General features: G+C 48.4%; 1 protein-coding gene across 1 annotated transcript in view; it reads right to left on the bottom strand.

The window, feature by feature from the left end:
• The window catches only part of Hrh1 (histamine receptor H1), a 161,689-nt gene extending 136,016 nt beyond the window's left edge, over positions 1-25,673 (bottom strand). The window contains exon 1 of the mRNA XM_041639055.1: positions 25,572-25,673. The gene's annotated coding sequence lies outside the window, so the exon portion shown is untranslated. The remainder of the gene's footprint in view (positions 1-25,571) is intronic.
• Between the last annotated feature and the right edge of the window lie 673 nt (positions 25,674-26,346).

Here is a 26,346-nt window from a genome sequence, read left to right as displayed (position 1 = left end):
ATAGAATTTAGGGCATTCTCTTTAATTAAAAGATTCCAGCATTATAAAAAAATAAGGTAATGAATGTTTGGAATTTTTTTTTAAAAAGTCACCATGTTTTGAGATTTAAAAAACAGCAAATACCATAAACATCACAAAGCCAAATAAGTAATGGATATTTACCAAGTTCCTCACACCTTCCTACTTTTGAGCACATGCATATGTTTATGCATGCAGCTACATATATACATCTGGAGACCAGATCTTCCTCATTTGTTCTTCACTGTATTCTGAGACAGGGTCTCTCACTGAACCTGGAGCTTGTTGGTTCAGCTAGATTGGCTGGCTAGTATACCCTAGGAGTAACCAGTCTCTGCCCACCCAGAACTGGCACTACAGACAAATGCTATGTCCAGCCTTTTGGTGTGGGTTCTGGGATCAAACTCAGGTCCTAAGGCTTACATTTCCCCAGCCCATGTTCTTTTTGTGTTTATTCTACTTCATTCAAGTGGTTTTCATCTTAGATACTTTCTACATAGGTAAAAGAATGTTAGGTCACCTTTTTTACACCATGCTACTGACTGGTATTTGCTTTGTACTAAGTTGGGGTGCATAGAACATGTGACTTCACACACATGCATGGCTTTGTGTCTAGATCCTTCAGACAAGGTAACTCAGGTAACTCTTGTAAACTCTATTTTGTGTATTTTCCATCACAAAAGATAATTTATGGCATATGAATACTGGTTAGCACTGCCTTGTTGGGGATGTTCTGCCTCTACAACTGGAACATAATTTTGACTAGATGGTGATGAGAACTAAGTTCAATTATAACACTGTCTGAGGATTAGTTTCTTTGTCCAACCATAAGATGCTAGCCTCTGTCCCCTTCTGATCTTGTTTGTCCTCGAGGACCCACATATTTCTGGTCCCCAGCCCCAGGGCTTTCACCAAGATGCTTCATCACATCCCAGGCTGTGCTCCTTTTGGGCAGTGATGAGGTAAATCATCAGGGCAGGAAGGCTATTCCTGGAAGCTACTGCTACAGCAGGGTGGGGAACATTAGCCTGCGTAAGGAGGGGACAATGAGCCATATCTGTTTATCACACTGGGTCCAAAAGGTGTCCCCAAGTCCTCCTCCCTCGAATGTTCCCTGTTGCAGGATAACACAACCAAAGTCCAGGTGGGCAGAGCTGTTGCCCTGGCTGTAGCCAGCACGCATCCCTTCCTGAAATGTCTGTCATCTGATGGATACATAGACTGTGCTCCACTATCACAGTGGACTGTCTTCTAGTACTGACGCTGGAGGATGCAGGACGGTCCCTGAAAGCACTGTGCGGGTGATAATAGCTAGACACAAAAGGCCTGACTGGAAATGGAGTGTGCTGGGTTTGAGCTTCTGAGATGCAATTCTGGAATCAGATGACGGTTCTGGTTTTTATAATGGTGAATATGATTTTTAAAACTACTGCATGGTGTGTGTGGGGGCTTGTGGGGGGCTTGTGTATGTGTGCATGCATGTGTATGTGTGCATGTGTATGTGGGTATGTGTGTATGTGGGGCATGTGTGTGCACGTGTTGGATAATTTTATATCAATCTGAAACAAGCTAGGGTCATTTTCGAAAGGGGAACCTCAGCTGAGAAAATGTTTCCACTAGGCTGACCTGTGGCAAGCCTATGGTGGATTTGCATGCTCACTGCAGGCGGTGCCACCCCTGGTCTAGTAATCCTGAGCACTATGAGAAAGATGAGACAGCCATGAGGAACAAGCCAACAAGCAGCACTCCTCCCTGGCTTCTGTTGTGGTTCCTGCCTTGAGTGTCTGCCCTAGCTTCCCTCAGCGATGGGAAGTGACCCGAGAGTTGTAAGCAGAAATAATCCCTTTCCTCTCTGACTTAGTTAGGGTCTCTATTGCTGTGAAGAGACACCATGACCACACCCACTTTTATAAGGAAAACATTTAACTGGGGTGGCTCACTTGCAGTTTCAGAGGTAGAGTCCATTATCATACTGGCAGGACAAGGCGGCACGCAGGCGGACATGATGCCGGAGAAGTTGCCGAGAGTCCTACATCTTGCAGGCAACAGGAAAGAGACTGTGACACTGAGTAAAACTTAAGCAAAAGAGACCTCCAAGCCTGCCTCCACAGTGACACACTTCCTCCAGCAAGGCCACACCCACTCCAACGAAGCCACACCTCCCAATAGGGTCACTCCCTTTGGGGGCCATTTTCTTTCAGACCACCATATTCCCCTAGTTACTTTTGGTCATGATATAACCCAAACTAAGATGATGTAAAAGGACGATATTTACATAAATAACCTCTCAATAAAGATATTATTTAAAAGATAACCAGGTGAACACATCGCATAGGTCCTTCCCATGACACACTCTTCTTTAATGTAAATGTGTATAAGTTATTCATTGGTTGTAATGCTGTTACAAGCAAGCGTGAAACCTCGGTGCCACACTACTACAGTAACTAGGTATTTGGCTCATGGAGTCACCGGGGCTTTGATTGGCAGTTCCAATTTCAGTTAGCAGCAATTATGAGGATTTGTTTTTCATCGATCTCAGGTAGAACAAAGAGGATGACTTGGGTCTGCACCTGATGTGCTCTCCTCCAATATACTGCACATGTCTGCAAGTGAAGGCAAGCAACAAGAGCGAGGGAAAACAAATACACAGTGGAAATACACCCTCCCAGGGCTATCCTTGCATGGCGCCTGCTAACGTTTGTGTGCACATGCATACATGAAGGTGCATGCAAGCATGTGTGTGTGACTATATGCAGAGGCCAGAGGCCAACCTTGAGTGACATTCCTTGGGAACCTTCCATCTTTTGCTTGATACAGGAAACCTCCCAGGCCTAGAACTTTGCCCAGTGTCTAGGCTAGCTGGCTGGGAGCTCCAGGAGTCCTCTTGGCATGGCCCGGAACATCATCACACAGTCAAGGCCAGGTTCAGTGGCTAAAGACACCAACTGCCACCTTAAGAGGAGACAGACCTCAAAGTAACATGTCAAAAGAAATTTTTTTATTTGCGTCCATGGATATACAGATGTGTACCTGCTCTTGTGATGGTAGCTGTGTCTGTGTGTGAGACTGAGTGTGCATGGGCGTGAGTGTGAGTGTGCATACTTGTAAGGTTGCTATGTATCTGCACGTACTCCACTGTGTACAAGAGCATGTGCTGGAGGCTTTTCAGCTTGAGTATATGTATGCCTGAACCTTCCTGGACAGATGTCAGGTTTAGTGAACCAATGCATGTATTCCCCAAGCCAGTGGGATTCTGGGGTCTTTGAGTCTGTTGACCCCAAACAGACAAAAGAGTGCAGGCTTTGAAATTAGGAACCCAATCCATGAGCCAACTGGCCAGGCAGAAGACTCCAACCCTAGACTTCTGACCTGTGAAATGGAAACATCACTTCCCAGTTTCCTTAAGAGCATGCTGGGAAGTGAGGCGCCAGGCAGAGGAATGTGGTTAACTGTGACGCTTGAGTGGGGGTAGCAGCGAGTTTCCCATCCCGACTCTGCTCTCTGGCCCACATGCTTGACCCCTTTCCAGAAGCTGGGACTGAAAACTGAAAGCAGCTTCACATCTCTTAATGTGTTGTCATGGCAACCACTGGCTCCTGCTCATGGCTCTGTCGCCCCCTCACTGTGGAACTGGGGTGTGGAGGAGGAGGAACGGACTCTCCAGAAGTCCACCTTCTTCTGAGGGTGGAGGAGGTTGGACCTTGTCACTGTGGCAGCCACCCTACTGTCCCCCGCTGTTCCCCAGCAGCAACTCAAGATTACAGGGACAGTCTGTTCAGGGTCCCCTGAGTAGCCTTAGCTGGTGCAGATTTCAGGGCCTTACTCAGAAAGTGGAGTCAGGTCTGGGGGTGGGAGGAAGCAATGCCCCCACAGTTTCACTTCAGGAGGAATGGCGGCATCGCTGCCGGCATACCTGTAGAATTCCTGAGCACGCCTGAGGTGCAGGGGCGGGAATGACCCAGGCACAGATCCCGCTGGGTCTGTAACCTGCCGCTTCATTTGCTGACTCATTCCTTCACTTACTCACCAACGTGTTTGCTTATCCTTTCAATTACTGACTCTTCCGCTCACATTTAAATAACCATGCCTTCCTCTATTTACTCGCTGCTCTGAGCAAACATTCATTAGAGCCTGAGCTCTGAGAGGCAGGGAGATAATTAAGGCATAGCCCCTGCTGCCCTGCAGGGGGTTCCAGGGTGGGGTTTTCTAACTGTAGTAAAAAAAAAAAATTCTTAAGAGACTGTGAGAGAAATATTATGTGCATAGTAGGTATAGTAGGTACAGTGTGGGCCTGGGGGTAGGGACAGGTGCCAATACTCCCCTCTGGCACTTGGGAGGATCACTTCCAGGACCCTGACAGACACTAAATCCATAGGTGCAAGTACTCTCCATACATTGACTTTAGCAAAACCCATATGCGGCAGGTGGAGTCCGGTCCCTCTGCCAAGGTGAGCGCAGGGGATTTCAGACAGAGAAGCACTTGAGCTCGGTCTTGGACAAGCAACCCAAGTTTTCCTACTGTTCACAGAGGAAAGAATCATGGGAGAAAGAATGGCATATGTGAGAACTGAGTCGTGGAAAGGCAGAGAAGAGCTGGGTAGTTGTGGGGTCTGGAGTACAGGCCACATGCCAGGGAATGGGGGGCGGGCAGGTGAGAGGACAGATACTGGGTTCCAAAAGGACTTTGTGACTGTCTGTTTTCTGTTGCCAGTACCGCAGAATGAGTGAAGGAAAGGTTTTTGTGAGTTATCCTCAGCTACATAGTGAGTTCAGAGTCAGCCTGGGCTACCGTGAGACCTTGTGTCAAATATTTAAATAAGAAAAATGGGGTTCATTCACTGACGGTTCTGGAACACCAAGACTGTTTGCTGGCAGTACCTGGCAGAGGCATAGAGTGACAGACTGGGAACACATGTGCAGCCTGCCCATCCTCTCCCGACGAAGGCACCGTCCCAAAGCCCTTATCTAATCCTATACCTCCGACAAAGGTCCTCCCTACCTCCAAACACCAAGGCCACCTTGAGTTTCCATCTACCACCTTAAACCTCAGGGAGTAAATTTTAATACCCAAATCCCCAGGGAACACATTCAGATCATAAATGTAGCAGCCTTGAATACCAGGGAAAGTGTTTATCAAAAGGTTTTATCACACACAGAGGAGCTCGGAGGAGGAGGGGTTGTAACCTGACAGGAGAGCTGTAGCAGCAAGTAGAGGGCCAGGAGATATGAGAAGGGGTGCAGCCCTGGTCTTTTGGTTTGAACTACAAGTTAAGGATACACCCGTGGTGGTGGGCTGGGAGGGAGGCCGGAAGAGCTTACCACATGGCCTGGCTCCTGCGGGAAGAAGCTGTTACCTAATATTGGGAACCTGGATTCTGCTCTCACCCGACTTTGACACTTCCTCTCCCCTGGAGAAGCAGAGTTATCCAGTCCTCCAAATGGGAGGGGAGTGTAACTAGAATTTATGGTCCTTAGCAAAGAAGGCTCACTAAGAGCAACGTGGTGTCCACTGCTAATCCAGTGTCCTCTGAGGGCCTAGAAGCTCGAGCTCCCATCCTTTCTCCATGAACTCTGACATGCAGAAATGCTCCTGACCAGGACAACGTCCCTCTTGGTCAAGAGCATCATTGTTATATCAGGGTTCTGACTCTTCCTGTGCCTTGAATCTCACATCAAAAGCACCCACACCCTAAACTGACTGTCCTTCTACTGGCTGGAACCCCCCTCTCCCCCAAGGATGGGCTGTCACTCACTTGGCCAATCCTCTGTAGTCATGTTGTGTGCAGCAGAGAGAAACCGTAGGATCACGAGGGATCATTTGCTGCTGCAGCCTCACCTGGGCACAGACACCCACTCTTCACTAAGCATATGCCAGCCAGGTGGCTAAGGGGGGGGGCTATGAACGTGGAAGCTGGAGTCACGTCACACCACAGTCTGGAATATTCCCTGCGGTGTCGCTCAGAGCTACAGTTCTCTTGCTTCTGTGCTACTCCACAAGGTCCTCTATGATGTGACTGCTCTGCCTCCTGCCATATTAGTCCCAGCTTACTCTGCTCTTGCCCTGCCATCCTGAGATGCCCTTGGCCTTCATCCTTCTGCCCCAAGCACCATTCCTCGGTGAATCCCTGTAGTTCCCTCCACAGCCCTTTGGCTCTGGTATTCCCTTTGCAGTGTGGTATTTCTCCACGGCTACTTGTCTAAGTTCTCCAGCTCTGCAGAACCATTTCCCCCACACAAACATCTGGCTTCTCTGCTTTAAGAAATCTTCCTAACATAACACAGGCTCCATGGCTCTCATGTGCCGGGTATCAGTTGGGTATCTGTAGCTCTTGTTTCTTCTCAAGTCCCAGGGTTCACTCAGCACAGAAGGGCTTCAAGAAACACCGTGGAGTGAGTGCATGCCTGAGCCCAGGGCTTAACCCCAAATCCATTGCAGTCACCTGCAGGTCGGTCCTCAGAGCAGGAGACAGAGGCAGCATCCAGCCAGAACTTGTGCAGCTGGATGCAACCTGAAGGTTGAAATAGTAAAGCTGGTCTTCCTTTCAGGGTGCTTGTCACTGTTCCCTGAGGCCCCTGGCCCAGGCATCCCCTTTCCCAGCCTGGCATCAATCTCCTTTTCAGCTAAGACTGTAGAGTGTCCTCAGGCCACAGCGCCACCTGCTGGGCACACAGGGGTACCAGCAGAGGCTCAGCATGGCCTGGAGACCCTGGCAGAGTTGAAGGGAGGAAATAGGGGATATAGGGTCTTTCACAGGCCAGGGTTCAGTTTCTGCCTAGCTCACTCCCTAGCTGTGTGATACCCACCAGGTGGATATCTATTTGTGCATACAGATGGAGAGCTTATCTGTAACAAAATGGCAGTGGAATTGGGTAACTTTCAAATACTACCTCTTGGGAAAGTTCCCCCAGATCTCCCACCCCTCACTAGGCCATGCACTGCACCCTTTTATCTTGCTTTATTGTTTCCTTATAGCAATAACTCCACCCCCACGTGACATGTCAGCATTTCTTATTATCTCTTCTACAAAACACCGGCTCCATCACGGGACAGGTTTTGTTCACTGCATCCCAAGAGCCATGGCAGTCCCCATCACACAGCAGGGCCTAAGCAAACCCTTGTCAAGCACAGCACATACCAATGGGCACACACTAAGAGCCTTGTAAATGCTGCACTCACCACGCACTCACGTGTCCTTTTGTTTAGGTGTCTGCTGGTCCCTTAGCTGAGTCACATAATCACAACTCCAAGTCTACCATTCGAAGGATGTCAGTGGGTCATTGTGATAGCTAACACTGTCATTGACGGGCCCTAGAGTCACTAGGAGACACGTCCCTGAGCACGTGCGCAGAAGTTCCTAGTTTAGGTTTATTGGGGTGAGACCAACCCAGCCTGAATGTGGGCAGCCCTGGGGCTGGGAATCCAGAATGTGAGCTGAGCACTGGCATTCATCTCCCTCGGCTTCCTAATTGCAGATGTGGCATAAACAGTCAGGTCACGCTCTGCCCACCATGACCTCCCACCATGATTGAAGCTTCCTTTAAACTGTGGTCCCAATAGCCCTTTCCTAAGCTGCCTTCGTCAGAGTCTTTTATCCCAGCAACAGGAAGTAAACTGACACGCACAGCCATCACCTCCACTGTCGCTAGACTTCTTTCTTCTAATAATAATGAGTGTCTGCCTCCGTTAAACAGGACCCCCCATTCAGTCCTTCTACCTTTTTAATTCCACTGCTCGTCTGGTCTCTATGAAGCTGACTGCTCTGAGACCTAGTGTAACAGCGGGAGTCACGCACATTCTTATTTGTCCTTGATCACCTGATTTTCTTTTTCTTTTTTTTCTTTTTCTTTTTCTTTTTTTTAACATACAAAGGCGGTAACTCCTGTAGGGCCAAAAGAGGGTTGGATGAGATCAGCGCAGGAAAAGTCTGTCAGATTGTGGCCCGAGGCTGCTGTACACATTATAGACACCATGTGGCAGACTTGTACTATGAAGGCATCCTTTGCCGCTGCCTGCAGAGGGAGCAGGTGGATACTGGAAGAGACCAGGACTAGGGGCTTCAGTGGCAGCAGGAATGAGTTGAGGAGCTCTTGGGAGCAGAACACTGGAGCCAAAGTCCTTCAGGGCTCCAATTCTGTTTGGGCTGTGAGGCCCGATGGAAGAGAAAAGGAACCAAGACCACAGAAACTGTGGCAGAATGCGCACAGTCTGAGGCCCTGCAAGGACGCTTTGCTCTGTGGCATCAGAAGAGTGTCTGTCGCTTCACCTTTCTGAACCTCCACATTACAGGGAGAGGAAACGAAAGACATTAAGGCACCCAGGGAGCCTTCTGTGTTCATGGATACCACAGAGGAGAGTCGTCCACCCCCCCTCACCCCAAAAGATCAGGAAACCTTCCCAATTCAGGAAAGAACATCCCAGTTCCTGCTTAAGTAATCTCACCAAGGTTAGCATGATTTTTGTGCTGTCCCATCCCCATCTCTGGAGCCTTCTGCCTCTTCTCAGTCCCAGCTACTTCCTAGAGCTCCTTTGTCCTCTAAACAGGAGTGTTCAGACTGAAGTAGCAATAGACTCACTTTTCTGAGTTCTCCCAGCCTCAGAAACTAGTTTCTATTGGTCACAGAAGTTTAAGAAGTGTTGGTTAGGGTTTGGTGCTTGTGTGTGTGTGCCTGTGTGTGTGTGAACTTGACCCAAGCTCAAATGATCTGGGAAGAAGGAACCTTAAATGCCTCCATCAGGGTGGCCTGTGGGGAAGTATCTTAATTGATGATGGATGGGGGAGGGCCCAGCCCACTGTGGCTGATATAGTCCTGGGCTGACAGGGTGAGCCAGCCATGAGGGACAACATTCATCCATGGTCTCTGCTTTGCTTCCTGCTCTGACTTCCTCCAGAATGGACTACAGCTGTAAACTGGAAAAACTCTTTCCCTCACCTTGCTCTTGGTTCTCCTGTTTATCAAGACACAGAAGCCTAAGGAAGACAAGAAGCAAGATACAAAGGCCACAGATTGCATGCCTACACTCGGGTGACTTGTCAGGAAAGGGTAAATTCATAGAGCAGTGGTAGCCACAAGGGGCACAGAATGGATTTGTGGTGTCCTCTTGGTGCTACCCAGACAGAGGTGGGGACTGAATGGAGCCGGTGGAGTGGCATTTCATTTGTAGTTTAATGAACAAAACTTACCTGAAGGCCAGACAAGCAAAACAGCCGGCCACTGGCTCTTACCTCTGCCTCAGTCTGAAAATGGCGATCCTGCCTCCAGGAATCTCAGAATAAGACTGAGAGCTGTCTCCTTCCATTTTATAATCCTCTCTAGTTCTTGGATTCATGCACTACTGCTGGTTTCTATGGCAAGCTAGTGTGGCTACTGGGATCAAAGGTGTGCGTCACCACTGCCTGGTCTGTAAGGCTGGCTAGTGTGACTGTTTGACTTTTCTGCTCTTCAGGCAAGCTTTATTTATTAAACTACAAATGAAATGCCGCTACAAACTGGGACTAGACCAAGCGCTGCTGCATGGCTCTACTTTAAAGCACTCGATTTTGTGATGAGTTTCACCTTGATTTAGAAGAAATAAGTCTGATTTAAGAATGTTCTTGCCTCTGAAAACATCTAAAGAATGGGGTCAAGGGCAGTGGCTTCCAACATCGCTACCCAAAGATTGAGGCCTTTTCTCTCTAGCAGTACAGCAAGGACCAGCATCCACCTGCCCCTGCGTGTCCATGTTCTAATTCAATCCTGATCAGCTTCCCCAGATGGCAGTTAACTTCTCTTCTTGTCCATTCCCCAGTGTGTCTGCCCACTCAACTAGTCTGTCTACTTACCCGCCGCCAAACCATTCCTCTGTCCACTCGCCTACACACCCACTAATCTATTTATTCATCTACTTATCAACCCATTTATCCTTTATCACCCACCCTCCCCACCCATTCACTCACCCACACATCTGTCTGTCTGTATAGTTAGTGTTGACACAGCTTAGAGTCATTGGAGGGGAAAGCCTTGATTCCAGGAACTGCCTAGACCAGTCAGATGACTTACAGGCACATCTGTGGGGACTTGTGTCCATTGTTATCTGATGCAGTAGGGCCTTCCCACTGTGGGCAGCATCATCCTTAAGTAGGTGGTACCAGGCATTATAGGAAAGGTAGTTAAAGATGGGACTATGAGCACGCAGAGCACGCAAGCAGCACTCCTCCACGGTCTCTGCTTTAAGTCTCTGCCTTTAGGTTTCTGCCTTGAGTTCTTGCCCTGACAAGCCCTACATGATGGAGTATAAACCGTAAGCTGAAATAAACTCTTTCATTCCTAAGTTGCTTATCACAGCAATAGAGGGCAAAGTAGAACTTCATTTACCCATTTATCCATCCATCCATCCATCCATCCATCCACCAACCCACCACCCACCCTTACTCTACATCCATGTATATATCCTCACGGTCACTCATGCATCCACCCTTACTCTTTACATCCATGTATATATCCTCACGTCCACTCATGCATCCACCCTTACTCTTTACATCCATGTATATATCCTCACGTCCACTCATGCATCCACCCTTACTCTTTACATCCATGTATATATCCTCACGGTCACTCACCCACCCTTACTCTTGACATCCATGTATATATCCTCACGTCCACTCATGCATCCACCCTTACTCTTTACATCCATGTATATATCCTCACAGTCACTCATGCATCCACCCTTACTCTTTACATCCATGTATATATCCTCACGGTCACTCATGCATCCTTACTCTTTACATCCATGTATATATCCTCACGGTCACTCATGCATCCACCCTTACTCTTTACATCCATGTATATATCCTCACCTCCACTCATGCATCCACCCTTACTCTTTACATCCATGTATATATCCTCACGGTCACTCATGCACCCTTACTCTTTACATCCATGTATATATCCTCACGGTCACTCATGCATCCACCCTTACTCTTTACATCCATGTATATATCCTCACCTCCACTCATGCATCCACCCTTACTCTTTACATCCATGTATATATCCTCACGGTCACTCATGCACCCTTACTCTTTACATCCATGTATATATCCTCACGTCCACTCATGCATCCACCCTTACTCTTTACATCCATGTATATATCCTCACGGTCACTCATGCATCCACCCTTACTCTTTACATCCATGTATATATCCTCACGTCCACTCATGCATCCACCCTTACTCTTTACATCCATGTATATATCCTCACGTCCACTCATGCATCCACCCTTACTCTTTACATCCATGTATATATCCTCACGTCCACTCTTGCATCCACCCTTACTCTTTACATCCATGTATATATCCTCACGTCCACTCATGCATCCACCCTTACTCTTTGCATCCATGTATATATCCTCACGGTCACTCATCCACCCTTACTCTTTACATCCATGTATATATCCTCACGGTCACTCATGCATCCACCCTTACTCTTTACATCCATGTATATATCCTCACGGTCACTCATGCATCCACCCTTACTCTTTACATCCATGTATATATCCTCACGTCCACTCATGCATCCACCCTTACTCTTTGTATCCATGTATATATCCTCACGGTCACTCATCCACCCTTACTCTTTACATCCATGTATATATCCTCACAGTCACTCATGCATCCACCCTTACTCTTTACATCCATGTATATATCCTCACGGTCACTCATGCATCCTTACTCTTTACATCCATGTATATATCCTCACGGTCACTCATGCATCCACCCTTACTCTTTACATCCATGTATATATCCTCACCTCCACTCATGCATCCACCCTTACTCTTTACATCCATGTATATATCCTCACGGTCACTCATGCACCCTTACTCTTTACATCCATGTATATATCCTCACGGTCACTCATGCATCCACCCTTACTCTTTACATCCATGTATATATCCTCACCTCCACTCATGCATCCACCCTTACTCTTTACATCCATGTATATATCCTCACGGTCACTCATGCACCCTTACTCTTTACATCCATGTATATATCCTCACGTCCACTCATGCATCCACCCTTACTCTTTACATCCATGTATATATCCTCACGGTCACTCATGCATCCACCCTTACTCTTTACATCCATGTATATATCCTCACGTCCACTCATGCATCCACCCTTACTCTTTACATCCATGTATATATCCTCACGTCCACTCATGCATCCACCCTTACTCTTTACATCCATGTATATATCCTCACGTCCACTCTTGCATCCACCCTTACTCTTTACATCCATGTATATATCCTCACGTCCACTCATGCATCCACCCTTACTCTTTGCATCCATGTATATATCCTCACGGTCACTCATCCACCCTTACTCTTTACATCCATGTATATATCCTCACGGTCACTCATGCATCCACCCTTACTCTTTACATCCATGTATATATCCTCACGGTCACTCATGCATCCACCCTTACTCTTTACATCCATGTATATATCCTCACGTCCACTCATGCATCCACCCTTACTCTTTGTATCCATGTATATATCCTCACGGTCACTCATCCACCCTTACTCTTTACATCCATGTATATATCCTCACAGTCACTCATGCATCCACCCTTACTCTTTACATCCATGTATATATCCTCACGGTCACTCATGCATCCTTACTCTTTACATCCATGTATATATCCTCACGGTCACTCATGCATCCACCCTTACTCTTTACATCCATGTATATATCCTCACCTCCACTCATGCATCCACCCTTACTCTTTACATCCATGTATATATCCTCACGGTCACTCATGCACCCTTACTCTTTACATCCATGTATATATCCTCACGGTCACTCATGCATCCACCCTTACTCTTTACATCCATGTATATATCCTCACCTCCACTCATGCATCCACCCTTACTCTTTACATCCATGTATATATCCTCACGGTCACTCATGCACCCTTACTCTTTACATCCATGTATATATCCTCACGTCCACTCATGCATCCACCCTTACTCTTTACATCCATGTATATATCCTCACGGTCACTCATGCATCCACCCTTACTCTTTACATCCATGTATATATCCTCACGTCCACTCATGCATCCACCCTTACTCTTTACATCCATGTATATATCCTCACGTCCACTCATGCATCCACCCTTACTCTTTACATCCATGTATATATCCTCACGTCCACTCTTGCATCCACCCTTACTCTTTACATCCATGTATATATCCTCACGTCCACTCATGCATCCACCCTTACTCTTTGCATCCATGTATATATCCTCACGGTCACTCATCCACCCTTACTCTTTACATCCATGTATATATCCTCACGGTCACTCATGCATCCACCCTTACTCTTTACATCCATGTATATATCCTCACGGTCACTCATGCATCCACCCTTACTCTTTACATCCATGTATATATCCTCACGTCCACTCATGCATCCACCCTTACTCTTTGTATCCATGTATATATCCTCACGGTCACTCATCCACCCTTACTCTTTACATCCATGTATATATCCTCACAGTCACTCATGCATCCACCCTTACTCTTTACATCCATGTATATATCCTCACGGTCACTCATGCATCCTTACTCTTTACATCCATGTATATATCCTCACGGTCACTCATGCATCCACCCTTACTCTTTACATCCATGTATATATCCTCACCTCCACTCATGCATCCACCCTTACTCTTTACATCCATGTATATATCCTCACGGTCACTCATGCACCCTTACTCTTTACATCCATGTATATATCCTCACGGTCACTCATGCATCCACCCTTACTCTTTACATCCATGTATATATCCTCACCTCCACTCATGCATCCACCCTTACTCTTTACATCCATGTATATATCCTCACGGTCACTCATGCACCCTTACTCTTTACATCCATGTATATATCCTCACGTCCACTCATGCATCCACCCTTACTCTTTACATCCATGTATATATCCTCACGGTCACTCATGCATCCACCCTTACTCTTTACATCCATGTATATATCCTCACGTCCACTCATGCATCCACCCTTACTCTTTACATCCATGTATATATCCTCACGTCCACTCATGCATCCACCCTTACTCTTTACATCCATGTATATATCCTCACGTCCACTCTTGCATCCACCCTTACTCTTTACATCCATGTATATATCCTCACGTCCACTCATGCATCCACCCTTACTCTTTGCATCCATGTATATATCCTCACGGTCACTCATCCACCCTTACTCTTTACATCCATGTATATATCCTCACGGTCACTCATGCATCCACCCTTACTCTTTACATCCATGTATATATCCTCACGGTCACTCATGCATCCACCCTTACTCTTTACATCCATGTATATATCCTCACGTCCACTCATGCATCCACCCTTACTCTTTGTATCCATGTATATATCCTCACGGTCACTCATCCACCCTTACTCTTTACATCCATGTATATATCCTCACGGTCACTCATGCATCCACCCTTACTCTTTACATCCATGTATATATCCTCACGGTCACTCACCCACCCTTACTCTTTACATCCATGTATATATCCTCACGTCCACTCATGCATCCACCCTTACTCTTTACATCCATGTATATATCCTCACGGTCACTCATGCATCCATTCTTTATCACCATCCTAGACACTAGAAATTCAAGAATTAGGACCCCAAACTCAGGCCCCCTTGCTGAAGGAATCCTATGTCCAGAGAAGGAATGTGGCTCACTCTTAGTTATAGCACAGGAGCTCTTATGAGGCTGCGGAACCTTCAGAGATGAAGGAGCTATCAGATTTTCTCAAACAAGAAATGGTTAGTTCAGGCAGAAATGTTACATGGAAGTGGAGCCTGGTGGCTTCAGACTGAGGAGAAGGAAGGACACATGTGCTGAGGGACCCCAAGGTGAAAAGCCCAGACGAAGGCTAGAGATAACTCAGTGTAGACCTGGATTCAGATTCCCAGCACCCATGTGAATTATGGATGCCGTGATGCTGGAGAGGTGGAGATGGACAGATCTCTGGGACTTGCTGGCTGGCCAGCCTAGCCAAAGGAGGGCTTAGTGAGAGACCCTGTCTAAAAAAAAGACAAGGTGGAGAGCAGCAGAGGCAGACATTCAAAGTCAACCTCTGACCTCCATGTGTGCATGCAAGGGCAAGCACACCTGCTCCTCCGTCACACACACACACACACACACAGGGTGGGGGGAGAAAGAGAGAGGGGGGAGAGGGGAAGATGGAGGGAGGGAGAAGGGGAAGGCGGGGGGGGGGGAGGGGAAAGGAGGGAGGGGAGAAGAGGGAGAAATAAAAGCCCAGGCAGCAGCGTGCCCAAAGCACAAAATAGCAGAACAGCTGGAGCTGGGTATGTGAGGGGAGTATGCTGTGCCCATGAGACTGCACTGTGTATCACCCAAAGGGCATGGTCTTGGTGGGGACCTGATGGGGGATCATGGGAGAATTTCAGCTCCAAGTGCAACATGGTCAGGTCTGCATTTCAGGTAGATTCCTCTGAGGCAGTGAGGGTGGGACTCAGACATGTACCACAGGGCAGAGCCGCTCCAGCAATGGGGGTTCTCATTCTTTCCACCACTAACTCTTAGGAAGGGGGCAGTTTTCCTACCTTGAAACCAAAGCATGCTGGGGCCTGATAGGATCTCTTCCCATGAAGTCCTGGCTATGGGCTTCAGATCTTCATCTCTGACTGTTCAATGGGCTCAGGGATGGGGTAGAGGAGGGGGATGTAGCCTGCCTAGAGACTCTTTTCCTGCGCCCCACCCTGGCAGATCCTGCTATATAGGGCTCTTGCTTCTGCTACTCGGGAAAGCAGTGGGAATTTCATTCCCCTCTCACTGGCCAAGAAACAGCAGATTTAAGCTTGAACTCCTCTGTCTAAGCCATGACCCCAGCCATCTAACTGATAGCCACTTCCTTTGTACTTACAATCTTCAAAATTATCACTGCAAAGTTCAATGCATACGGTTTCCATAGCTACACTGCCATCCCCAGAAGATGGGTGAAAGGATGGGCTGAGCAGGTTGCCAGTGAGATCACAAGCCTTGGGGTTGAGTCCCAGCTTCGCTCCTTACTAGGAGCTGTGTGACCTTTTGCGAGTAATTTAGCCTCTCTGTGCCTCTTTGCGCACCTACCCAAAGAGATAACCCAAGCAGCTAGCACGTGAGATACTGGGATGAAATGGTGAGCTCGTTTTTTCCGCGTGAAGAGACACTGGAGTGAAATGACAGCTAACACTGGGTGTAGGCCTCAGAGCAGGCACTGTTCCTACGCCTTGTACAGGCGTGCTGAGCGCCTCCCGACTCCTCTTCCTCCTCCTCCTCGCTGCAGCCCAGAAAGCTGGAGGATCCGGGAGCTTCTACCATTAAGACAAAGCAGCTGGGTTTAAGAAGTAAGCGGACAGGTTTACTTTTGTCTCACAGTTCTGGAGGCTCAAGGGCTTGATTGGCAGCTCATCAAGTGGGAAGAGGGAGAGAGAGAGAGGGAGGGGGGAGAGAGGGAGGGGGGAAAGAGAGGGAGAGAGGGGGAGAGAGAGAGAGAGGAGGGAGAGGAGGGACAGAATGATGGGGGGGAATCTCTGTCAGCCAATGAACTTTAAGAGGTGGGACCAAGTTAGGGGCGTGACCTTTGGGGTGGGGGCGGGGAGAAACACCAGGCCGCCCAGGGTTCGTGCTCTCTCTCTCTGTGGTTCCCATGCAACATAGCTGAGCTTGGATTGTTTTGTGAGCTTGCCCTTTATAATAAAGAAAAATATAATTGGTCTATCTTGTAGCTAGCCTGGTATTTGTCGACCTGAGATAATTCAACACAGAGGGACAGAGAGAGAGAGAGAGAGAGAGAGCAGACAGACACAAACTTGGGAATGGCTGGTGCTGAAAAGCATGGCTCCTCTCCTGGGCCTTCAGGATCCATGAAAGCTAGGTGACTGCTTGGCATCTTGTGTTTAGGCAGAGTCACCTGCTGACCTCTGAATAAAGGGGTGCTAGTCACTCACAGCATGCTATCTGAACACGGATGGCACCAAGCCTATCTCACCACTCTGCATGAATGATGGCATCTTCCCGTGATGCTCAGGGTCCCTTCCAGCCCGCCAAAGGGTTCTAGTGACTATCCTGGAGATGCAGGACCACAGAGACTCACAGAGAGATCATTCCATGAAGACATCACCCCCAAGCCAACATCACTTCCAAGTCTTTGAAACTGAATTGTCCCCTCAGGCAATAAGAACTTTGAACCACCTTGTAAAAGGAGAATTAAGCCAATCAACCAAGACCAAGACTATTAACTCAAGTTGCCTACAACTCACCTTGACCACCCCCAGTTCTCCCTCATGTCAGTGATGATGATGAACCTGGGTCACCAAAGCCCCCTTCTCCTCTTCCCAGCATGACCACACTGATGAAATCTTTCTCTACCTTGCAGCATTTTCAGCTCTTTGATTGACACAAAAGATCCAGCCTCCCAAAGCACTGCCCTGAACACGAAGCCTTCAACACAGTGTCTCTATCACTATTTTACAGATGGGGAAGCCGAGGCCCATGGGGACAACTAAGCCATCCTTAGTGTCACCAGAGGAACAGAGGTGCCGTCAAACCCATGAAGCCCCGGTACACTCACACCAGAAGCAGTGGTGACATCCAGCAACTGGGGGTCCCCATTATGTGACACCACCATTCTGCCTCCCCACTCGTGCGGGAGAGAGGTGGCACCAGACACAAAGGATGACAGTCTCTGGGAGGTTGGCTCAGGAAGAATGGCTGGAGGAGCCTGGAGGCCCAGCGCCCTGTTCTGAACTCCATCTGCTCAAGTACTTCCTCCCATGTACCAGACAGCCAGTATCAGCAATAATCCTGGCCCAAAAAAGGTGGCCCTGGGGGTCATGGGTTCTAATTACCAGGACCATCTGATGCCAGCCACCCGTCCTTGTGCAATAGCAGGCCCAGACCTGCGGGGGCCTAATGAGAACTACAGGGGAGGATGGCTCCCTCCCCGCACCCTGCACCCTGCCTCCCACCTCCCTCCCAAGAACACCTCCCTGGCCACCTTCCCTCCCCGACCACCTTCTGGTCTCACCAGAATGGGTTTCAGAGCTGCCTTAATTCTCACTTTAATTAAAAGGAAATGTCCTCCCAGTGCTTTGGGGCTGGATTTTCTTCCCCTCCCTGGAACATTTGTTCAGCCTCTGAGCTGGAGCCTGGTGCCTGGTTAATTGAAAGTTACAGATGAGCGAGGACATGGCTCTCCCGGGAGGGGACGAAGAGAGACACAAGCTGGCATTGGCTCCAAGCTTTTCCGGTGTATGGCAGGGAGAAGTGGTCATGTCCCAGGCTGGTGGGGAGATGGGGTGCCGCCAAGAGTCTACAGGTACCACCTCCATCTTCAGGATCCCCCCCAGCCACGGCTGACCCCACCCCACTCTGTGGAACCTCAGAAGACAACATGCCAGAATTCTAAACCCACAAACTCCCTTTCCACTGAAAAAAAATAACAAAGGGAAAGATCCCCAGTGCAATCGTCCTCCCACCATCTGGCAGCAATCATCGCTAATACCTGGGGGAGAGCCGTCTTCAGGAATTTTCTATCCTCTTTGCATGACCCACTGATTTTTATTGCCTTCTCTCCACCTTGATTATAAAAGTGATTGATGATCACTGAAAACAGCTTAGAAGAGAGTGGTGAACGCTTGTGTGCACTTAAACCAGCCACATGCAAAGTCATCCCAGCAGCTGGGATGCTTCAAGGGAAGAACAAAGCAGGGGCAGGGGAGGGGCATGACATAGGTCCTAGAGGGCAGGTACTGTGGCAAAGCCCTGGGGCGATCAACATATATTGGGGAAAGGGTTCTGGTTCTTTTGCTCTGAGGGCTTCACTCTGTGAGTGATGCATCTGTTTCCTTTAGGCTTCTGGCAAACAATACACTCGCTACTCTGCCTGTCTCACTAGCCCCCCTCCCTTCTAAAGCATCCACCCTCCCCTAAAAGTGCCAACAAGAGACTAAGTCTTTAGCACATAGACCTCCAGTGGTACAGAAGAGACAGACAGGGCACTTTTATGTCTTGTGTTATCAGGGCAGGTTTTCCCTCCACACCTGAGAAGTCTGCATGAACACCCTATGAACAGTTCAGCATGCCTCAAACATGCAGGTACAGAGAGACAACTGAGAAGGAGGACTTTGACACCACAAAACTTGGGGATGAGGCTGATCACCTGACCATGACTGAGGTGGTCTATGTTTCCTAAGTGTGAACTGGTCTCCTCCTTATATTGCTGGCCCTCTGAATGAAGCATAACTTAAAGTTTCAGGTCTTGTTCCTGCCCATGTGTGGTTCACAGTGACAGACAACATGAGCTCTGGCACTCCAGTTCTGGATCTACACGACAGCAGCTCGGAGTCTAATTTCCTGTGCTTCTGGGTCCCACCTGAGGACACTGAGCTGAGCAAGAGCAACTTTCGTGAAAGGTTTCTGGGCTGGGTAGTTGGTTTTTGGAGTTTCTTTTGTTTTTTTGTTTTGTTATTTGGTTTTTTGAGACAGGATTTCTCTGTGTAGCCCTGGCTGTCCTGGAACTCTCCCTGTAGACCAGGCTGGCCTTGAACTCAGATATCTGCCTTCCTAGTACTGGGATCAAAGGTGTGTGCCACCACATCTGGATCTGCTATGCTGGCTGGTTATATGACAACTTGATGCAAGCTGAATTCATCTGAGATGAGGGAACTTCAACTGAGAAAATACCTCTATTGGATTGGGCTGTAGTCAAGTCTGCAGGACATTTTTGTAGTTGGTGATGGATGGAGGAGGGTCCAGTTTACTGTGTGTGATGTCCTGGGTGCTACAAGCAGGATAAGGAAGCCAGCAAGCTGCATCTGTTCCTCCAGTTTCCTTCCATTTGAGTTCCTGTCCTGACTCCCTTTGATGACGGGCAGTGATGTAGAAGCATAAACCAAGTAAACCCTTTCCTCCCAAACTCGCTTTTGCCGTGATGTTTCATCTTGGCAACAGTAACCCAAACTAGGACAGTTGCCAAGAGCAGGGATGACAACAGGCATCATGCCTACCTCTGCAGCAAACGTAGCTGGTACTCTGATTAATCTGGATAGCACCCCTACTCCAGCGCCCAAGATCTCCTTCCAACTGAGGATCAACAGACAACAGGGGCTGTGTGGTACTATGTGACCATAGGGTTGCGTCCCAATAGAGCATATATTCAGAAATTATCAGAAGTTGAAAAGCACAGGAAACACTCAACGGGTCCCACACCCTCGATTCGTCACATGACAGTGGCAGAGTGGCAGTGGGCTCATCTCATGCAGGGACTGATGAGAGGCTCAGTTTCCCACTCTACACGGCAACATAGTGTTACACTGAATATTACCAGCCCAGGAAAGACTACAGTTTAAAGCAAAAGACTCGAGACATGGCTTCTGCCAAATGCCTGTCACTTTTAGATGACAGCCCAGCTAAAGACATCTGGTTCTTGAGAGTCAGGGACGATCTGAATGTGAAACCTTGCATCCTATTTTTACCCATCACCAAACTGTGACCTGTTGAAGCAAAGTGACATTTGCTGTTCTTTTTCAATGTCACTTTGAATAGCCGAGGGGTGTTTGCTGGCCTGGGGGTGGGGGCTCAACATCTATCCTGAAAAGCCTGCCTTCAAGCTTCCAGTGAGTTCTTTCTTCTATGGCTGCTGTCACATGCAATGCCATAGTGACATTTCTGGAAATGTTGGTCGCATCTCTGAGTAATGACTAAGAAAATAAGTCTGGAAACTGGAAGGGGTGAGTCAAAGGATCACACAAAGGAACACACATTCTTACTCTCTCTTGCCAAATTATATGCATGTGTTCACATTTATTATGGGATGTGTTCCTCTCTGGCCCTGCTGGCACTGCCCACTATGCTTTCCAACAAGTCCGTAGGTTTATTTAAACACCATGGAAGCTCTTTCTGGCTGCTTTAGTTGCTAGGGAAAGAAATCAAGTATGTTGGTGATGAGCAGGTAATTTGATAGCTGGTTTCTTCTCTGTGGGCTGAGACTACTGGTGGCATACATCTCTCAGAGCTTTGGGTGGACTCTATGAATGGCTGAGCACCAAGCATTTGGTCTGTCCTAGTCTTTCCAGGAAGGCCCCAGGAGGGTTCTGTGCTTCCTGATAGGCTGGACAGTTTCAGACTATTTCAGGGCTCATCCATCTTCGGATGGGAAGGATGCTGTGATTTAACACAGGTCTCCTTTTCTGACTGGTCCTCAGTTTCCCAGCCTGCCAACAGGGCCTGGGAGGCTGTGCTGCTACCCCAGCTGTTAAACAGCTGCCTGAGGATGTGCCTCTCCAGAGCTGGGCACGGTGGACTTTCTGCCTGTCTGGTATGCGGAGTAGAGGAAGCTCTTAGTGGGTGAAGTCCTGACAGATGTGTGCTATAGATATGGGCACAGTAGTGTCAAGGACCATATAGCCTCAAGACCCACAGGAAAATGGCAAAACCTTTCCCCTAAAGGTGAAGCTCAGAGGGATGGCAAATATATCCCCTGGTCCATATTCTGATGTTGATAGTGTATGCAGAAGTCCACCATGGTTCCCTTCCCCCATGTGTATGGCCTGGAAATTGCCCCTACAGAGATTGCTCCTACTGAGACTAACTAAGCCTGCCTCCTTGATCCAGTTGTGTACCACAAACCCCGCCTCCTTGTTTATCTGTATGTAATAACCATACTTTTTCATTCAGCTCTATGCAATAACCTGTCTCCCAGTTTAACTTTATATAATTAGCATACTGCATTCCCAGGGTGCTGAGGTTCCTCCATCAGAGGACCCAGTTCACCTGATCCCAGCTTTCCTGTGTGTGTGTCTTTATTCCATCACCGCCTCATCAGGTTAGTTCCTGCAGCAGAGCAAGGACGTGGCCTCTAGGAACTTAGCAATTCCAAACTGAAGTGGGCGAGTCCAGAAAGTCATGTAGAAGGGCACCAAAGCCAGGGCTTGAGAAAGAACCTGGAGTGGCCAGCTTGGGGGACAGAGGTTATCTTCTGCTCTGGGCAGAGCAAAGAGGTGGAAGAAGAGTGATCTGGACGTGGGGGACCCCTGCCTGAACAAAAGGGTTTCTCATTTTACCAACCAGGAGGGGAGGGTAGCTGATGGGTGAACAGCCCTTGGGCCACCCCACACTTGTTCCTCTTCAGGACTTCCAGAGAATCTGTCCTAGCTGCCTGGCCCTTGGGACGTCTCAGCCTAGCATCAAGGGTTGCCTGAGAAGAGATCATAGATGCGGTGCAGGGAGGAGCAAGCTGTCACTCACACTGTCCTAGAATACAGGAAAAGGGCCAGTGACCCAGCTCCATAACCACCTTGATTCATGTCTAACATTCTGCCTTTGCCTTTCTGTGCCTCAGTTTCCCCAGCAGTAAAACCAGCTCTCTTTCCCTGGGGAAAGCTGCCATGATTCTGTTCCTCTCCTGTACCTATGGGACCCCAGCTTCCCTCTGGTCTTTTCTGTTAGGTTTACTGTGCCAGCTCCAGCAAAGGGCTCAGCCAGTGAAGGCATCTGCCATGCCAAATGGAAGCCAGGAGAGAGGTCAGAGTCAAGGTTGCCAAAGATGCTGTCAGGAAGCCAGGCTCCATCCTTCCTGTGTGCCGCCTTTGAAGGCTGGCCTGTCCACACCTGGCCATAGGACAGCAGGAGAGATGTTAAGCAACCCCACCCTACTGCAGAGAGTCTTTTCCCCAACATAGGTAAGCAATGCCCTGAGGTTCCCACTACAGCTTGGACCAGCCTCTGTGAGCTTTACATTCATGCTGCCACACACAGCATTCTCAGTGCCTTTGCCCAGCACCATGACTGATGAAATCTCATCTGTCCCTTGGCGCTGTGGCTTGTTCATTTATATGTCTGTTATTTGGAAATCTCACAGTCCTCCCATCCTTCTGCTGATGAGCATCATGGCCTCCAGTGGAGGGCTGTTGAGTTGATGTGCTGAATGCTATCATTTGCACTATCTTTTGATAAACATTATTGCAGGGCACAGTGAAGAAACTAGCAAAATGGCTGCTCCGTGGGTGGAAAAGAAAAAGTTTATTCCCTACTGCCAAGGCTGTCTCTTGAGAAGAGAGAGAGAGAGAAGAGGGATGGTGTGTGTGTGTGTGTGTGTGTGTGTGTGTGTGTGTGTGTGTGTTGAACTCACTGGTTATAAAGAGAATGGGTATCTGGGAGGAGGCAGGATTAGTTAGAGCAGCCTAGGAACTAGCGTGGAGCTGTGATCTTCTGGAAGCCGGTTTGAATTACTGGAGAACTGGATGCCCTCTCCAGAGATGGGGGGACAATGACGACGACTGTAGTAGCGGATAAGAAAGTAGCGGCTTTTCCCTGGCAAACAAACCCACTTTACAAGCTGTCTGAAGAACACGAGTGTTTATGGGTCGCAGTCCAGCCTGAGCTGAGCCCAAATTGTCATTTGTGGGGAGGGGGTTGGGACCAACACTAAGCCTGCCACTCTGTTAAGCAAACACGTAGGAATAGAATTGTTGGCTCCTAGAGCTTACACACACCTGGCTTCATTAAAAACTTGGCATCATCTTTCAGTGTTTTTATGATGAAAACTTCAAAACATAGGCAAGTTAATAGCATAGCGACTGCCTGAATGTCTGCTACCTGAATTCTGCTGTTAGAACTGTATTAAACATTTTGGTCATGACTCTTGTGTGCCATTTATCCACCTCTCCACCCATGTGTCCATCTTGTTTCTCATCATATAAGACCCCAAACTGCTGGGCATGGTGGCATGTATCTTTCCAACACTCAGGAGGCAGAAGCAGGGAGATCTGTGAGATGGAGACCAGCCCAGTAGACATAGTGAATTCTAGGCTAGCTGGGGATGCAGAGACCTTGTCTTCAAAAAAAAAAAAAAAAAAAAAAAACCAAAAACAAAAAGCCAAACGAACAAAAACAAACACCAAACAACCTCACAAAGCCTTCCTAACTCCATGCTTCCAGGTCTGCCCACCATACCTTGTTGGCTAGGATTACTCCTATGCCCAGATTCCTATTAACTGCTATCCAGGGCAAAGAACCACATGACTAGAATAGACTCATTAAAGATTCACCAACCAGTGGGGGCAGAACCATATTCACCTATAGCATGAAGCTTCCTGATACCCAAACAAAATCAGAGCTGGGTGTGGAGGAGAAAGGGGGTAAGTGGCTGTTGGTCTCCAGCCCACTGCCTCTAATGCCATCTCCAGAGAGCATGAAGCAGACAGGGAGGCGGATGAGCTGTGTGAAATACAAGGACCCCACGGGAGACCTTCTATGAAAAGAAAAGGAGTCAATATCTGATTTCCCAGGCCTTAGCATTCAGTTCACCCTCCCCGCCCCCCCTCCCCCCCCTCCCCCCACGTCCCAGGGCAGAGGCCCCAGCAGGAGGGACACAGTTCTGCTACTTCCTTTATAATGTGAGATGTGGGGTGCCTGCATAGCCCTTGTCTTCCTTCACAAGCCAGGAAATAGAGCTGATCCCCACCCCCATCTTTAGAGAGGGACCTGGGATGGTTGCTATCAACTAGCCAGAGGAAAGGCTAGCTAAGGGGCCTGGCCTTGAGCACCAGGCATCAAACACGAGTGACCGAGACACACACCAATGCTCTAAACTCATTTTTTTTTCTAAGATGGAGAGCAGGCTTTGGGCAAATTGCCACCCTTCCCCAGACCTCAGCTGTGCCATCTATGAAGATGAGAAAGGAAAGAGAACAGTATTGGATGGAGCAATCTACCCCACGCTTTAGCTTCTTGCCCCAGACCAGCGTGCAGCACCTCCCCCTCCTCCGCCCTCTCGCTGTATAGAGGTCCCGAGCACAGTCTCAGTTGACCCCAGCCAGCAGCTAAGCACCGAAAGCTTATCAGACATGCAAATGAGCAGCCCCACATCGCCTCCTTTATGAGCATAGTGCAACTGAAAGAACGCAGATTCTCTGCTTAGCTGAGGGTCTGGGGCTTACACTCCGAGAATTTAAAATGCCGAGACTCGGTCCTGCATCTAAAGATGCTGAGTGAGTGGATCTGAGATGGGGGTGGGGTGGGGCCTTGAACCTGTAGCCATGTTTGGGAACCAGCACTTTCAAAGTTTGGCAGAAGGTCCTGTCCCTTAGCCATCTATGGGCACTGATGATGTCACCCATTAATTCATTTGCTTGTTGGTTTCTTAAGGAAAAGCTTATTTATTCTGCCTTCTGGCTTTTTCTCTTGTTCATCCCAACAACTGTTTCAATCCGCAGTCCCAGCGTTCCCTGCTTTTCCAGGGGCACATGCTCTAAGACATCAGTGGATGCCTGAAATCACAATCATATCAAACCTGCTCCGGCTATGTTCCCTCCTACGCATGCATACTACGGCAGTTTCATTTATAGATTAGGTACGGTAAGAAGTTCACAACAGTTAACATGGATAACACGAACAGTCCCCCTTACGCTATGGCAAAAGTTCAACGAACAAGGCCTCTTGGAGCATCCCGTTGTGCCCACTGTGCCGTACTCACCCTTCTGCGATGCCAGCTGACGTCATGCCTGTGTGCCGAGTTGCAGAGAGGCACGCAGCGTAAGCATCGCGGCGGCGTTAGACTATGACATCAATGGTCTCCTGAACTGTGGCACTGTGGTACTGTGTCAGTTACCTCTGTCTGGTGACCAAGTCAGCTACCAAGTGACTAGATGAGGAGCGGTGTTCACAGCGTGGACATGCCAGACAATGGCGTGACTCACATCCTGTGTGGGATGAAGCAGGATGATGTGGGCCTTCTTCGCGGTATCCGGGGTGGCACACAACTTAAAGCAAATGAATTGCTTATTTCTGGAATTCTCCGTGTATTATCTTCAAATTAGCTGTAATAGAAACTGCAGAGAGTGAAACTGGATAAGTGGAGTGACAGCGTCTATGGCATGGCAGGCACTGGAGAGGAAAAGTCTGTTTCCACGGGGACGAGGCTGCAAGACATGCCTCACCTGCATAAGTCCAGGAGCCTCCAGAGCACAGGGTGAGGGCAGGAGCTGACTGGAGGAAAGTGTAGCAGGCTTCTTTCTTCTGGGTCACCAAGCAGCTCCCAAATCATGAAAGAGACACTTATTATGAGGATTTAGTTTTTTGCTTTTTTTTTTTTTTTGAGACAGGGTTTCTCTGTGTAACAGTCCTAGCTGTCCTGGAACTAGCTCTTGTAGGCCAGGCTGGCCTCGAACTCATAGAGATCTGTCTGCCTCTGCCTCCCAAGTGCTGGGATTAAAGGTGTGCGCCAACACCTCCCGGCCTTTATTATTCGT

This window comes from Microtus oregoni, unplaced genomic scaffold, assembly GCF_018167655.1.
Source record: "Microtus oregoni isolate MIOR12 unplaced genomic scaffold, Mior012 000002F_ref0000024, whole genome shotgun sequence".
Lineage (NCBI taxonomy): Eukaryota > Metazoa > Chordata > Mammalia > Rodentia > Cricetidae > Microtus > Microtus oregoni.
This window is presented reverse-complemented; position numbering and strand designations above follow the sequence as displayed.